Genomic DNA, 13496 nt, shown 5'->3' on the forward strand with positions numbered 1-13496 from the left:
TCATGTCTGAAAGGAAGGGCCTTAAGACACAAACACATTAACTTTGTCTTTCTTGTTACTGTTTAATCATTTTCCATTGTGTCCAACTCTTCGTGATCCCTTTTTTTTTGGGGGGGGGAGGGGGCAGCATTAGGGTTTCTTGGCAAAGAACCCTGGCGTAGTGTGCTGTGCTCTTCTCCAGCTCATTTTATAAATGAGGAAACTGAGACAGGATGAAGTAGCTTGCCCAGGGTCACACATTTAGGAAGTGCCTGAGGCCAGACTTGAACTCAGAAAGTCAGTCTTCCAGAGTCTAGGCCTGGTGCTCCATCCACTGCAGCACCACCTAGGGACCTCATTAACTGTTAGATTCCAAATGACCACGCAAAATTTGGCCTGAGAGAGAAGGAAGGTCATTCAGGATAAAAGGAAGAGGGAAAGCTCCCAACAGGGAGTGAGAATTCCCAAGATCTTGGGAGAAACCTGAGGGATGTTGAAAAGGTAGAATTGTCCAGACATGGTCACTCCCTGGGTCTGCAAGGGAAAAGGCAAAGAACCCCCTGGCAGATGTGAGAGAGCAGGCAAATGTATACCTCTTTCCTTGTCTTGGCCTCTTTAAAATTTTCTCTCACAATAACCAAGGATTCTTAATCTGGGGTCCATGAGAAGATTTTCAGGGTTTGAGGATCTGAATAGGAAAAAATCAATTCCATCTTTAATTCAATAGAATTGATTTCCTCTGTGATCTCGTGTATATTTTCTGCATTTACAAACACGATTCTGAGAAGGCTTCACCAGATAGAAGTCCATGACAAAACAAAGGTGAAGAACCTCTAGTCCTGTCTAAACAGAAGATGCGCAAACATCGTTCGCATTATTATGAGATCTTATGATGATTCTACTGAACATTTGCAAGCAGGATGCTTCCAAACTCATTTTCACGGAAAATTCCATCTTCCAACTCAGCAAAGTTAAAAGGGGTGTGTCTAATATCTTCTAGAAGACATAAGTCATCTGCCCTCATAAAGTATCATCCACCGGAGCCTTTAAAAGCCAGATGGTTTTCATTACAAGTTCTTGTCCTTTGGGTCTCAGGAGATGAAGCCAAGGAGCAGATACAGCCCATGGGCCACAGAGTCCCCATTCCCAGGTTATGAAAATGCAAACTTTCTATGGGAGGGGACTTAGCCAAAGACTTTTTGAACCCGGTAAGCCTGGAGGGCCATGCTGGAAAAAGAGACGGGACAGATGCGGTTGGCCCGGGAAAGCACAGGGGGCTGCGGGAGCAGCCCAAGTAGCATGGGAAGTTCCTAACACAGAAAGGGCTTTTTATTGGAAAAGGATGATCCGAAAGAGGAGGCAGGCCTGCCCGACTTCCCAAGCAAGCTGCTGCTTCCAGCACTGCCCTCCCGCCCACACTCCTGCTCATGGGTCTCAGTAGGCATTCTGCAGAGCGGCAGTCAAGGGGACAGAAGAAAGAAGGAGTCCTTGATCAGGTTTTCATGTTGCTAGTGTGTGACAATAGACCATCAAGGCTGTGTGCGTGAATGAGGCTGCAAGAAAGGAGGGGGGAGGGAGTCAGGCAAGAGAGAAAGAGAGCAAAAGACAGAAAGAGGCAGGCTGCGTATGTCTGGGCTTCTCTTCCGGGGGCCAGCTCTGGTCCTATGTCCAGCCAAGGAGAGCTTTGATAGGATCCTTGGCAGAGAGGGAAGCAGAGACAGTGGAATGGTCTACCTCTGTGAACCCTCTTCCTCATCCTATTTGCTGAAAGGGCAGAGCTGCCCTGGAAAGAGCATTGGACAATGGCAAGAACGTGCATCTAGGAGCACAACCGGGTCCAGATTTGGACTCTCCTCTGATTATGGCAGGTCACTTCCCTCCTCGGGCCCTCAGATCTATAAAATGAGAGGATGTGACTAGATGACATCCCTCCCGTGTCTCGATTCTGTGATTCTGCATCCAACCAGCTCGTTCATTTGCAACCGCTTCACTGGATCATAAGAACTGAACCTCAACGTAAAAGCCCAACATCCCGCCACTGCATCTCTTGGCCGAGGGTCTGAGATGCAAATCTCAGCCAGGACTTGAACCGGAGCAGCAGCACTAACCCCCCCAGAGCATAAGACAGCTCGAGTCAGCTCGCTGTTGCTGTGTTGCTTAGCTCATCAGTATAAACACTGTTGCTATGGAACTAACTGCCCCCCTCTAACATTGTTTCACCTAACACTGTTTTCTCAGAATCCAATTAGTGAAGGTAGGCGGGATATGCCTGTACAGAAAGGTCTTCGTCTCAAGTAATATCCAAAGAGAACCTGCAGTGGGCTGAGGGCAGCTGAACCAAACATTGAGAGAAACAGCCGTGGATTTTTCTTTGTGTGAATGTTTATTTTCTTTGTTCCCTGGGGGAAGGTGTTAAGACAAGAAATCTTAGTGTACAAGAGGAAAAAAGGAAACCAGAAGATAACAGTCCACTGAAAGTAGAGTGTCCAGAATGGGCAAAGTACTCCCTATATGATCTTGCACAAATCACTTAACCTTTGCCTCAGTTTCCTCATCAATAAAACGAGAGGGTCGATGCAGTCGAACGATATTAACGAAGAAGAAATCGGAGGGTCGTCTAAAGAGCTCGATGTGGCTGCACAGGAAATTCAGCAAGCGACTGAGGTTTTGGAAAGACGTGTGCAAAGGCCGGGGGCGAGGCCAGGTAGTAGCACAGAATGAAAACGAGCGTGGCACAATCATGTCCGAAGCGATCGCGCCGAACCTTAAAATGAACTGAGGCCGTCAACGAAGGCCAAGAATAACAAAAAGCTGATTTTTAAAAACTATGTTAAAGAGAGAGGGAAATTTTTAATAGAGATAGGACTGCTGCTCAGAATGAACGGGACAAAGATAACAGATGCTACTGAGAAGATAAAACTACTCGATTCTTGCACTGCTAGGAAGAACGATTTGAAGATTAGAAAAGTCAGAGACAAAAGCTGCTAATAGGAAGAGATAACCAAGATATCTCTTCTATCCAAGATAGATACATACATAAAGAGATTATAGGGGAACACAATCTGACTGCACTGGCCAAGTTCAAGGCGTCATGGCCCGGGGTCCCGAAAGAACTGGAGCTGTGGATGCTGAGCCCCTGTCCATCTAAAAGATAGTGGAGAACAGGAGGGAAGCCATGGGACTGTCCTGATTTGCAAAGAAGGGAGAGGAAAACACCTGCCAATGGGCTGGACTTTGATTTCTAGCAAAATTCTGTTATTAAAAGGTCAGTTAGTAGACATGTAGAAAAAGAAAAGCGGGCACAATGAGGTTGCATGGCTTCAAGAACAGATTCTCTCAGACTAAGCTCCTCATCTCCCTCTGTGACTTTAGCTTGGTAGACCAGGAGAATGCTGTGGATCAAGTTTAAGTTTACTTAGGGCTCAGCAAAGCACCTGACAAAGTCTCCTACTATTCCTTCAGAAAGGATAGACTGATAGAGGACTAGTAGGACAGTGCAATCAAGTTAAATTCGAAATTGGTTAAATAATTGAACCCAATATCTGGTCAGTAGTAGTTCAATGTCAACCTAGAAGGAGCTGGGCTTGGTCCTGTGCCATCAAACACTTTTATCAATAACTCGGAGGAAAACAAACATGGCGTACTCATCGGATGACAGTTGGGATCCAGAGGTCTCAATGATAGTGTTCCCTGGCCCAGATCTAATAATATGAAATTTAATAGGAATAAAGGCAACAGTCCATACTTAAGTTCAAAAAAATCAACCTCAAGAGGCAGAGCTACCTAACAATTTCCCTGAAAAAAAATCTAGGGATTTGAGTAGACTGCAAGTTAACAATGTGACATGAAATCAAAGAAACAAATCTCATCCTAGTTTGCTTTGTGAGAGGAATGCTGTCCAGGACAAAGGAGGCAATAAATGTTTTTGTATTATTCCTGCCTAGGTGAGGTCAGACCTCACCTAGAGTATCAGATTTGGTTCTGGGCACCATGCTTTAGGATAAACAAGTCTGGAGAAAGTCCAGAGAAAAATGACCAGGATGGACAAGAGACCCGAAACGATTTATGAACACTGGTTGCAGAAACTGGCAAATTTCAAACCGGCAAGGAAAAAGGCAGAGGGGAAGCCTAGGGGAATTGTCTTCGTGGATCTGAAGGGCTTTTGAAAGGAAGACCTGTTTTGCTTGGCTCCCAAAGGAGGGGTGGAAGCTGCAGAAAAGGAGATTTGGGTTGAGTTTAATAAGGAGCCTATGGGAGGTCTAACAATGGGAGAGGTGTACTTCATGGCTGAGTGAGCTCCCTTCTCACTGGAATTCAAGTAAAGGCTAGGAGACCACATTGGTGGGGACATGCTAGAGGGAAGTTGAGCTTGATACACAGCTAGCCTAGTTGCCTTTGAAGGTCTAGCCAACTCAGAGATGTTTTGAGTCGCCAAGATAACAGGGTAGTGAGAATCAAAATGAAGGATGAAACATTTTAGGGTTCAAAATATTCGGTTGGAACTTGTAACTACGCCCAAAGGACCATAGAACTGTAGGTACCCTTTGATCTAGCAGTCTCACTACTAAGCCTGTATCCCAAAGAAATCCTAAAAGACAGAAAAGGGTTTGCAGCAGCCTTTTTTGTAGTGGCAAGGAACTGGAGATTGAGAGGCTGCCCATCAGCTGGAGAATGGCTAAATAAGTTACGGTATATGAATGTGATGGAGTATTATTGTTCTATAAGAAACGACCAGCAGGATGATTTCAGAAAAGCCTGGTGAGACTTAGACGAACTGATGCTGAGTGAAGTGAGAAGAACCAGGAGAACAATGTACACAGCAACAGCAAGATTTGTGTGATGATCAATTATGATAGATTTATCTCTTCTCAGCAATACAGTGATGCAAGACGATTTCAATAGACTTGAGATGGAAAAATGCCATCTGCAGCCAGACAAAGAACTATGGAGTCAGAATGCAGATCAAAACATACTATTATAACTTTTTTTGTTTTTACTTCCTCGTGGTTTTACCCTTTTGTTCTGATTCTTCTTTCACGACATGACTAATATGGATATACGTTTAAAATGATTGCACATACATAACCTATATCACATTGCTTTCTGTCTTGGGGGGAACGGAGGGAAGGAGAAAAAATCTGGAACTTAAAATATTACAAAAATGAATGTTGAAAACTATCTTTACACGTAATTGAAAAAACATACTATTAAATGGGAGAAGGGAAAAAATGTACAGCTAGGAGGTTAAGGAGAAAGGGGCTGGGATGGGAAAGGCGTGACTGAGTATGGGTTTGCCCATATAAGTGAGGGGAGAGTTTCCTCAAAGAACCCAGCGGAGAGGTAATTACACCATCTCTCTACCAGGCTCCATCTTTCTTGTCTGTCCTCTCCACCCCAACCCAGCAAGTCCTTTCTCAGAGTCCCAGGAACACACAAGAAATCTAAGCTGTGCTAGGTGCTAGAGGAGGTACTAATGTGAGATAAAATGTAATCTTTGCCCTCAGGGAATTTGTCATCTAATAAGTGGATAAAACACCAATAGCTATAATATCTAAAAAATGGGATAATAGCATCGACTTCCCAGGCTTGTCATAAGAATCGAATACAAGCAAAACACTTGGCAATAATGTGCTATCCCAACATGAGCTACTACTGTTATTGTCATCATATGCAGTAACCCAGAAGTGCTTTAGAGATACACAAATCAAACTGCTGTGTGAAATCTGAAGGGGAAGAGAATCACTAAGGTGGCATTTCAGGAGGCCCCCAGATAAGGAGGGAAAGGGAAGACACGCCAAGCATAGGGAACATCTTGATCACAGGGAGGAGATCCCATGAGGTATTGGGGGGGGAGAGAAAGAAATATCACATGATTAGAGTGCAGGAGCAATCTGACAAGGAGAGTAGGGGCAGATTGTGGAAGAAGATTGTGCTTTACTTGGGAGCAATAGAGAGCCATTGGTAATCTTTGTATGAGTGAAAGGATTGTCGAATGGGAAAGAAAGATGATTCTGAAAGCTGTGTAACAATGAAGAGACCAATAGCAAAAAGATCAGGTAGGAGACTACTTCAGTAATCCAGGGAGATGCTAATGAGAGGCTGTACTAGATGTAGCAGCAGAAAAGAGGAAACCAGAGATGGGAGAGAGATCCTGGGATCCAAGTGTGTGTTCCTTCCCCACAACCATTGTGAGAGTTATGAGGAATTCTCAAGCAGGAAAGACCAGCTCCTCTAATCGGGCCCAATCACTAAGTTCTTCCTGTTTGTTTCTCTGATCTCTGCCTTGCTCTGTCTTCCATGGCTGGCCCTCCTGTGTTGCTGTAGGTCCCTACCACTCCCTCCAGTTTGTGCTGACCAAGGTTCCATGTCCTCCTACTGCCACCTCCACAATTCCTCCCTAAAGATTCACGGGAGGCTTCAGATAAGCCATGCTAACACTTAAAGGAAAGGAGGCCAAATACAACTTCGCAGAGCTTGAAACTGCTGTGCCCCAGACTCCGGGGGCCTTCTGGAAGAGTCCTAATCTGGGATAAAAACAACTTCCATTTCCATGGCACTTGTGAGTCTTGAAAATGCTTCTTTAACTCAGTTGCACTGTGAGGCAGGATATGAAACTATTAACAACACATCTTCTAGATGAGAAAATTGAGTCTAAGAGACAATTAAATGATCTCTCTAGGGTCACGAAGTAAATAAGTGTTTGAGTCAGGACTTAGGACTCAACTCTTCTGAACCCAGAACCAGAGATTTTTTTCCCCTTGCGTCTGGAATGAGAACCTAAGAAACCAACCCAAATAGACTTGTGGGTCCAAAGATATGCCTCAGGCTCAGGCTCTCCTTGTCAAGTTCCTTCCACTCCCCTGGTAGAATTTCTCCTCATCCCTGAAAACTCACCAGCAAATCTTCCATGATCTAGTCACTAGATAAGAGAATTTCCCCCACTCCATCTTCACTTATGACCTGACTGAAATTCCCTGACGTCCTTCTCAGATAACGTTTGTGACAGTCATGTATGTTTTGGTTCTAGTTTCCTCTTGGCCTGTAAGATGCACACATGCCGAGACCACGTCTTACCCAAACTTTGTAGCTCTCCCAGTGTCCATCGTGGGGTTCTGCACACTGTAGGTGAGTCATAAAGAGCAACGCTGAAGAATTCTTCATCTCCATTCCATTGCCAGGTCACTAATGATTCAGTATTGTCAGGCTAATTATGAGCCTCTTTCCCCATCATTAGCTCTACTCTTTCCCAGTGTACATAGGCTTATCGATCTACAGCTGAAAGGAAGTTAGAGGCCACCGAGGTCGATATCCCTCATTTTACAGATGAGGAAGTTGAGGCGCAGGGTCAGAGAACTAGTAAATGTCTGAATTAGGAAATACCAGGTTCCCATGGCTGCCTCTCTATAGTGATCCTTGTGTTACAGAGATAAAGGCAAGTAATTTTTGTTCAAAGCTTTATAACAAGCTAGTAGCTGAGCTGGGACTAGAACCACACTACTGCCTCAGACCCAAAATATGGGCGTCACAGCAAAATGACTTTCTCTAGTTATCTGGTTCATTTGGGAGCGCCTCCCTCACCACATGGTGATGTGTGTTCACACATTACTGATAATCTCCCAAAAAAAGATCAAGGTAAATACCCTCCTAATGTAGCCACATGGTTTGCAAAGAGCTTTCTTCACAACTGTCTGGAAATTATTCTCATTTAACAACTGAGGAAACTGAGTGACTATTTGCACTATGTGCCCATATCAGAGAGATATGGGAGCTTGGGGATTAGGTAAGCAACTGCTTCCCTTCATGTACACAGAGAGAAAGGAGCTGTATAGGGGGATGAATTGTGTGTCATACACATGCATGCGAGTGGACACACACACACACACACACACACACACACACACACTTCCTGAGAAATAACCTTCAAAAAGGATTGGGCTGGCCCAAATCCTGTTTGGCCACAAAACTTTCAATGCTTCTGTCCACAGAACCTAGAACTTTACTACGACTCCCCACACATCTGAGCATGATAAGAAGAATCTGAATAGGAAATTAAAAGACCTATACTGCAGCTCTAATGTTTTATATTGCCCGTTCTATGGCTGCCCAGCATTGAGATTCGGTTCTAAGCTGCACCACCCCCACCCCCAGAACTGACATAAAATGTACTAACCCCTTGGCTCTCTCTTTTCTGAAATTCTCTGATCAAAAGTTCCCGCCAGCTCTGGCAATGTTCTAAGCACCTCCCTAGCTTTGACATTCCATATTCTAAGATGTTCCCTAGCTCTGTCTATTACTGCGTTTCAGTATTCTAAATCTTTCCTCAAGCATTAACATTCACCCTGAGCTCTCATATACCATGTTCTAAGGTCCTTGGCAATCCTGACATTCTCTGTTTTAAGGTTCTTCCAGCTCTGACATTGTTTCAACATGCTATAATCTAAGCATTCCTCTAACTCTGTCAAATGTTCCAAGAAGCTTCCGAGCTCTGACATTCTGACATGCTCTAAGGTGCTCCCTGCCTCGTTGGGAACCTGGTAGTTCCTAATCCCAATTGGGATCCCCTTTGTTCTAAAGTTTCTTCATATTCTGATCTTCTCAGTTCTAAGCTTTCTCCTTGAGTGGACACACTATGGTTCCACATTTATAGATATAGCTATAGATGTAGATAGATATATAGATATAGATATATTCTAAGGTTCTCTCTAGCTCTAACATAAGGTCTAATGGATTTCCCAAGTTCTGGCACTCTCTGTTCTAACGTCCCTTCCGGTTCTGGCATTCTTTGTTCTCCAGTATTTCCCGGCTCTGACGCTCAATTTCTCAACATCCTATGTTTAAGATCCCCTTCTAGCTCTGACGCTCCACATTCTAAGGTATCTTCCAAGCCTGACATTCAGTGTTCTAAAGCACCCTCCTGGAGCCGACATTCCATATTCTAAGGCACCTGCCTATCTCATGCTCGATTTCCTAACGGCTCTCCCAGCTCCGTCATTCTCTATTCTATGGTCCCCCCTCTCTCAGTCACTCGCTGTTCTAAGCACGCACCCGGCTCTGCCATTCCATATTGTGAGGCGTCCCCCAGCTCTCACACTCTGCGTTAAGGTCCCTCCCGGAGCCGACGCTCTCTGACGGCATTCTCTGTTCTAATACCCCCTCTAGCTCGGGCATTCCACGTGCTACGTTTAAAGATTATTTCGAGTTACTGATTCCATTCCCATGGAAATAAAACAGAGAGGTTCGATAGCAACAGAAGTTGTGGATAACACATCGTTAAGGAGCTTTGTCAAGGCCTCGTAAAACTAATGAAGGAGAAAGATGTGACAAAGCTCACTCCTTGGAAACTTCAAATCTTTCTCTTAAGGGACCACCTCGGGTTAGCAGGACTTCTTCAACTTTTTTCACTTCACGGCCCTTTTTCACCAGAGAAATTTTTACATGAGCCTGGGTATATAGGTTTATAAAAATCGAACACTGATTTCAATAAACCATAATTTTATGACCCTCACACTCAGTTATGGGGGTCACAAAACACACTTTAAGAAGCTGGGGGTGAGGGCACCAAAATGGCCCTTTGGGCAATGATGCTCTTTTCTGTTGGAAGATGTAAAAAAAAAAAGTTCCTATACCATCCTATAGACAGGAGTCACACTGGATATACTGATGAACTTCGAATCAGCAAGACTCGAGTTTAAATATGACCTCAGTCATCGGCTATCTGTGTGACACTCGGCAAGTCACAACTGTCCTTGGTCTCAGTTTGGTCATCTGTCAACTAAGGATAATGATAGCCCCTCCCTCCCAGGGTTTTTGTCAGGCCCAGATTAGACACTATTACCTAAGGTGGCTGGGACAATGGAAAGAGTGGGGGACTGGGGTCAGGAAAACCTGAGTTCAAATCCTGCTTCAGACACTTAAACTCTGCCTGCCTCTGTTTCCCCATCTGTAACATGAGAATAATCTAGGATATAATCAAATAGGATGATATTCATAAAGTGCTTTGCAAACTTTTAAAGTGTTATATCAAAGCTAGTGATTATTGTCGTTGGGGTTTGTAAATTTTTCAAAATCCGGTCTAAAACCAGGCTGGGCTTTCTAGCCAAGTCCACAATTATTCCCAGTCAGAGGGAACTGGAAGTTCCCAAGCAATGTGGTGGGGCACTGGGTAAGAGCACCATTCTCCCACCGTTGAGTCTCAAGTGAAAATAACATAATCGAAACACTTTGCAAACCTTAATACACTCTAGAAATGTGAGCAATTTTCAACAACAGTCCAAACAACCCATTTTAGTCGCTCCCGCTTCCAACAAATCTGACACATGCTGCTTAACTTACGGGCCGTGAGGGCTCAGGCGAGTCAGCGCCGGGCCTCAGCTCCCTCCTGTGAGATGGTTTGAGTCTCGTGGCACAAGTCGGACTGGACGGTCGCTGCTGATGTCTCTGCTGACTCCAGAGACCCTAAGATTCTGTAAAACAAAGGGTTTGGATTAAATGACCTTCCAACATAATAATCCTATGTCCTAAGAGTACACGTAGTACAGGGAAAAGAAAGCTACATCTGCTACTTGAGGAGGACCTGTGAGAAATCACCTAACCTCTCTGGGCCTCAGTTTCCTCATCTGTTAAATGGCAACCCTTGGAAGACCTTCTGTAATCTAAGGTGCCTCCCACTCTTGTCTCATCCAACCCAGCCATTCTGTCTTCAGGGCCAATCTCTTTATGTTCTAAATGACCTCCCGGCCCTGGTGTTTGTTCCCTGTTCTAAGATCTCTCCTAGGTCTGATGTTCTATGTTCTCTAATCTAAGACTTCAACTTTTTCCACTCACGACCTCTTTTAACCTGAGAAATTTTGACGTGAGCCTGGGCATATAGAGGGATATAAAATAGGTATACGAGTCAAGATTCGCTGACAATGAATCATAATTTCATGCGCCCCACATTCAATCAGGTGATCCCTCCTGGGGTCATAATCCACAGGTTAAGAAGCTCCGATCTAATCTCACCCAGCTCTGCTGTTCTGTGCTCTGAGACATCATTGAGGTCGGCCATTCAAAGCTCGGGTGCCATTCAGTTGCAGAGGTGGCTGGGGCCCCAAACATCTGGCTAAGGGGTTGCCTTTGATCTTGCAGTCAACACATGACTTTATGAAGCAAGGGAGGACTATGGTCACGTTTGTGCTGCGGTTGGGAGAGACAAGCTTTAACTCTTGTACACGTGGGACTAGAAAGACTAGGATAAGGAGAACGGGGTCAACGGGTTCTTCCTTGGACACATTCAGGAAGGAGTGAGATTGCCCAGCAGAGGCCCAGGAGCCTCTCCAGGCTCTTGGGATAGCAGGATTTTTAAGACATTTTTCCACTAGAAACCCTTCACCATTCCCAGAGGGAAGCCAGATCCAAAGTCTGCTTTGAGGCTGAGGGTAGGGAAGGTGGGGTGAAGGGCAGTTTTATCTAGGAGAGTCACAGACCTTAAGAAGCGAGAGAGGGATCTAGTCCCATGTGCTCATTTATAAAGGATGAAACCAAGACTCAGCAAGGCAGGGAAGTGACTTGTGCAAGAAACTAGCCCCAAAGGCTCCTTACCTTGCAACTATCTCAGTCTTCAGATCCTAGGATCTAGAGCTAGAGAGGCCCTTCTCAATCATCTAATTCAGTCAACCTACTTTCACGATCGGGGAAGCTGAGGCTCAGAGAGGGGAAGGGACTAAGCAAACACCACACGGCTACCAAGTGGGCAAAAGCAAGACTCAAATCCAGGCCTCTGGAGGGGTTTGAACTTTTCAATTTAAAAATATTCTCAACCTGACAAACATCAAATACGGAATCCAGGTCTCTTGCTGTCTAATCGGGCCTCCTCTTCTCCCCTCCCCCACCACCCTGCCAATCCAGACCCAACCTCGGCCCTCCCCGTTTTAGTCTGGATAGTCTCAGTCTGGGGCCTAGAGAGATCCCGCGGATGCCGCTGCTGCTCACAGCCACACACTGGAAATCCCAAGCCTCTGGGCCAAAGCATACGTAATACTCGGAGCTACAGAAAGACAAAGGGGCCGGCGGCAGCAGCAGAGATGCGTCTGATCGCCAGGAGAGACAAAGTCCCCCGGAGGCCATCTCTGCCAGCCCAGCGTGCACCCCTTTGCCGCTCTGCTGCAGACCGTTCCTAAAAATCCCAGAGCGTGCTGCAGCCCAGACACATCCCAGAGGTACTCGGAAGGGCCCAGATGCACAGGGCAGACTGGTGGGAATCATTGTCGGAACTCCGTTTGATACTGCACTTCACAGTTTACACAACACTGTCCCCACAACATATGAAGGGAAAGGATGCTGCCTAGCAGACAACACGGTCCCTGCCATGACGGCAGTAGTGAGCTCCCGGTCCAATACGGAGAAGAGAGGACCGGCCTTGGCGTCGGCGGGCGTCTGTCTGCCAGTGATCCCTCCTGCCGTGCCCTTGGCCAAGCTGGCTAATGACAATAGCTTTATTTCTCTAGCTCTTTAGGGAATACAATGAACCTGGGATGAAGGCAGTACAAGCACTATTGTCCCCACTTCACAGGGAGGGAGACTGAGGCCCAGAGAAGTAAACTGCTACAGCTCCATGGCTATTTCAGTGCTGAAACTAGGAAGTCACACCCGGGTCTCCTGGCTCCCAAGTTTCCCAGCGCTCTTTCTACCACCATAAGTAAGGTTTCTTCCAGAACATTCTATGAGCCTCTAAGTTACTAAGATTAGGACTCCCTGTGAGGACCAGTTCCACTAAAATCCAGTCACTTGGTAATGACTCAATTTCAGGTCTTGATAGAAGTCATGCTAATCATAACTCTCTGCAGGATCCTACCCATAGAGCCAATGATTTCCTGCCTTCCCTCCAGAAGCAGTAGCAAGAATGCCTGAGAACACATCACCCTTCCTCCTAGCCCATGCTGGCAGAGAGGGAAATTTCCCAGAAGCCACCGCTCCAGCTGAGACTCAGATATGGCGCTTAATAAACACTCGATGACAGCTCAAGATAACCCATTGGTTGAAAATTCCAACACTGCCAAACGCGCCCGGGGTTCAAAGCTAATAAATCAGGCAACCTCTGTGTGAGTCTGTCACCTGTCAGGGGGAATGGATTAATTGAGGCACAAGGGAATGCCTGTGCTATGTATCACTTACCCCAGGGCCTACAGAGCTAAGGTCAATTCAATGGAGACGTGATTACTGACCCGGGCGTCAATAATGTTGCTTTGGCAAACCCTCCAACGGGAGGCGCCGGGACCGTCATGTGGACAACCTAGTGGGAGAACCAGCCTGATCTACTGTAGCGTTTCACCGTGCTGACACTTTGGCTCCTTACCCCATCCCTAGAGGCCCAGGTTAAGGGCCATCTCCTCCAGGAAGGCTACAGTGACTACTCCAGCCCACAAGAACCTCAGCCCACTTTGATCATCACTCACGTGTCCCTTGTATTGGTCACTGCTGTTTTATGTGTGTATGTAGAGCCAGAGGTCAGATCGGGGAAGGAGCTTAGGAAACAGAAT

The 13496-nt window shown here is 45.8% G+C and overlaps 1 protein-coding gene across 1 annotated transcript in view; it reads right to left on the bottom strand.

Annotated features, from left to right (window-relative positions):
• Positions 1 to 13496, bottom strand: part of LOC127542520 (myosin-11-like) — a 158753-nt gene that overhangs the window by 46367 nt on the left and 98890 nt on the right. The window contains exon 5 of the mRNA XM_051968183.1: positions 10312 to 10442. The gene's annotated coding sequence lies outside the window, so the exon portion shown is untranslated. The remainder of the gene's footprint in view (positions 1 to 10311; positions 10443 to 13496) is intronic.

The sequence above is a fragment of the Antechinus flavipes genome, chromosome X (genome assembly GCF_016432865.1).
Source record: "Antechinus flavipes isolate AdamAnt ecotype Samford, QLD, Australia chromosome X, AdamAnt_v2, whole genome shotgun sequence".
NCBI lineage: Eukaryota > Metazoa > Chordata > Mammalia > Dasyuromorphia > Dasyuridae > Antechinus > Antechinus flavipes.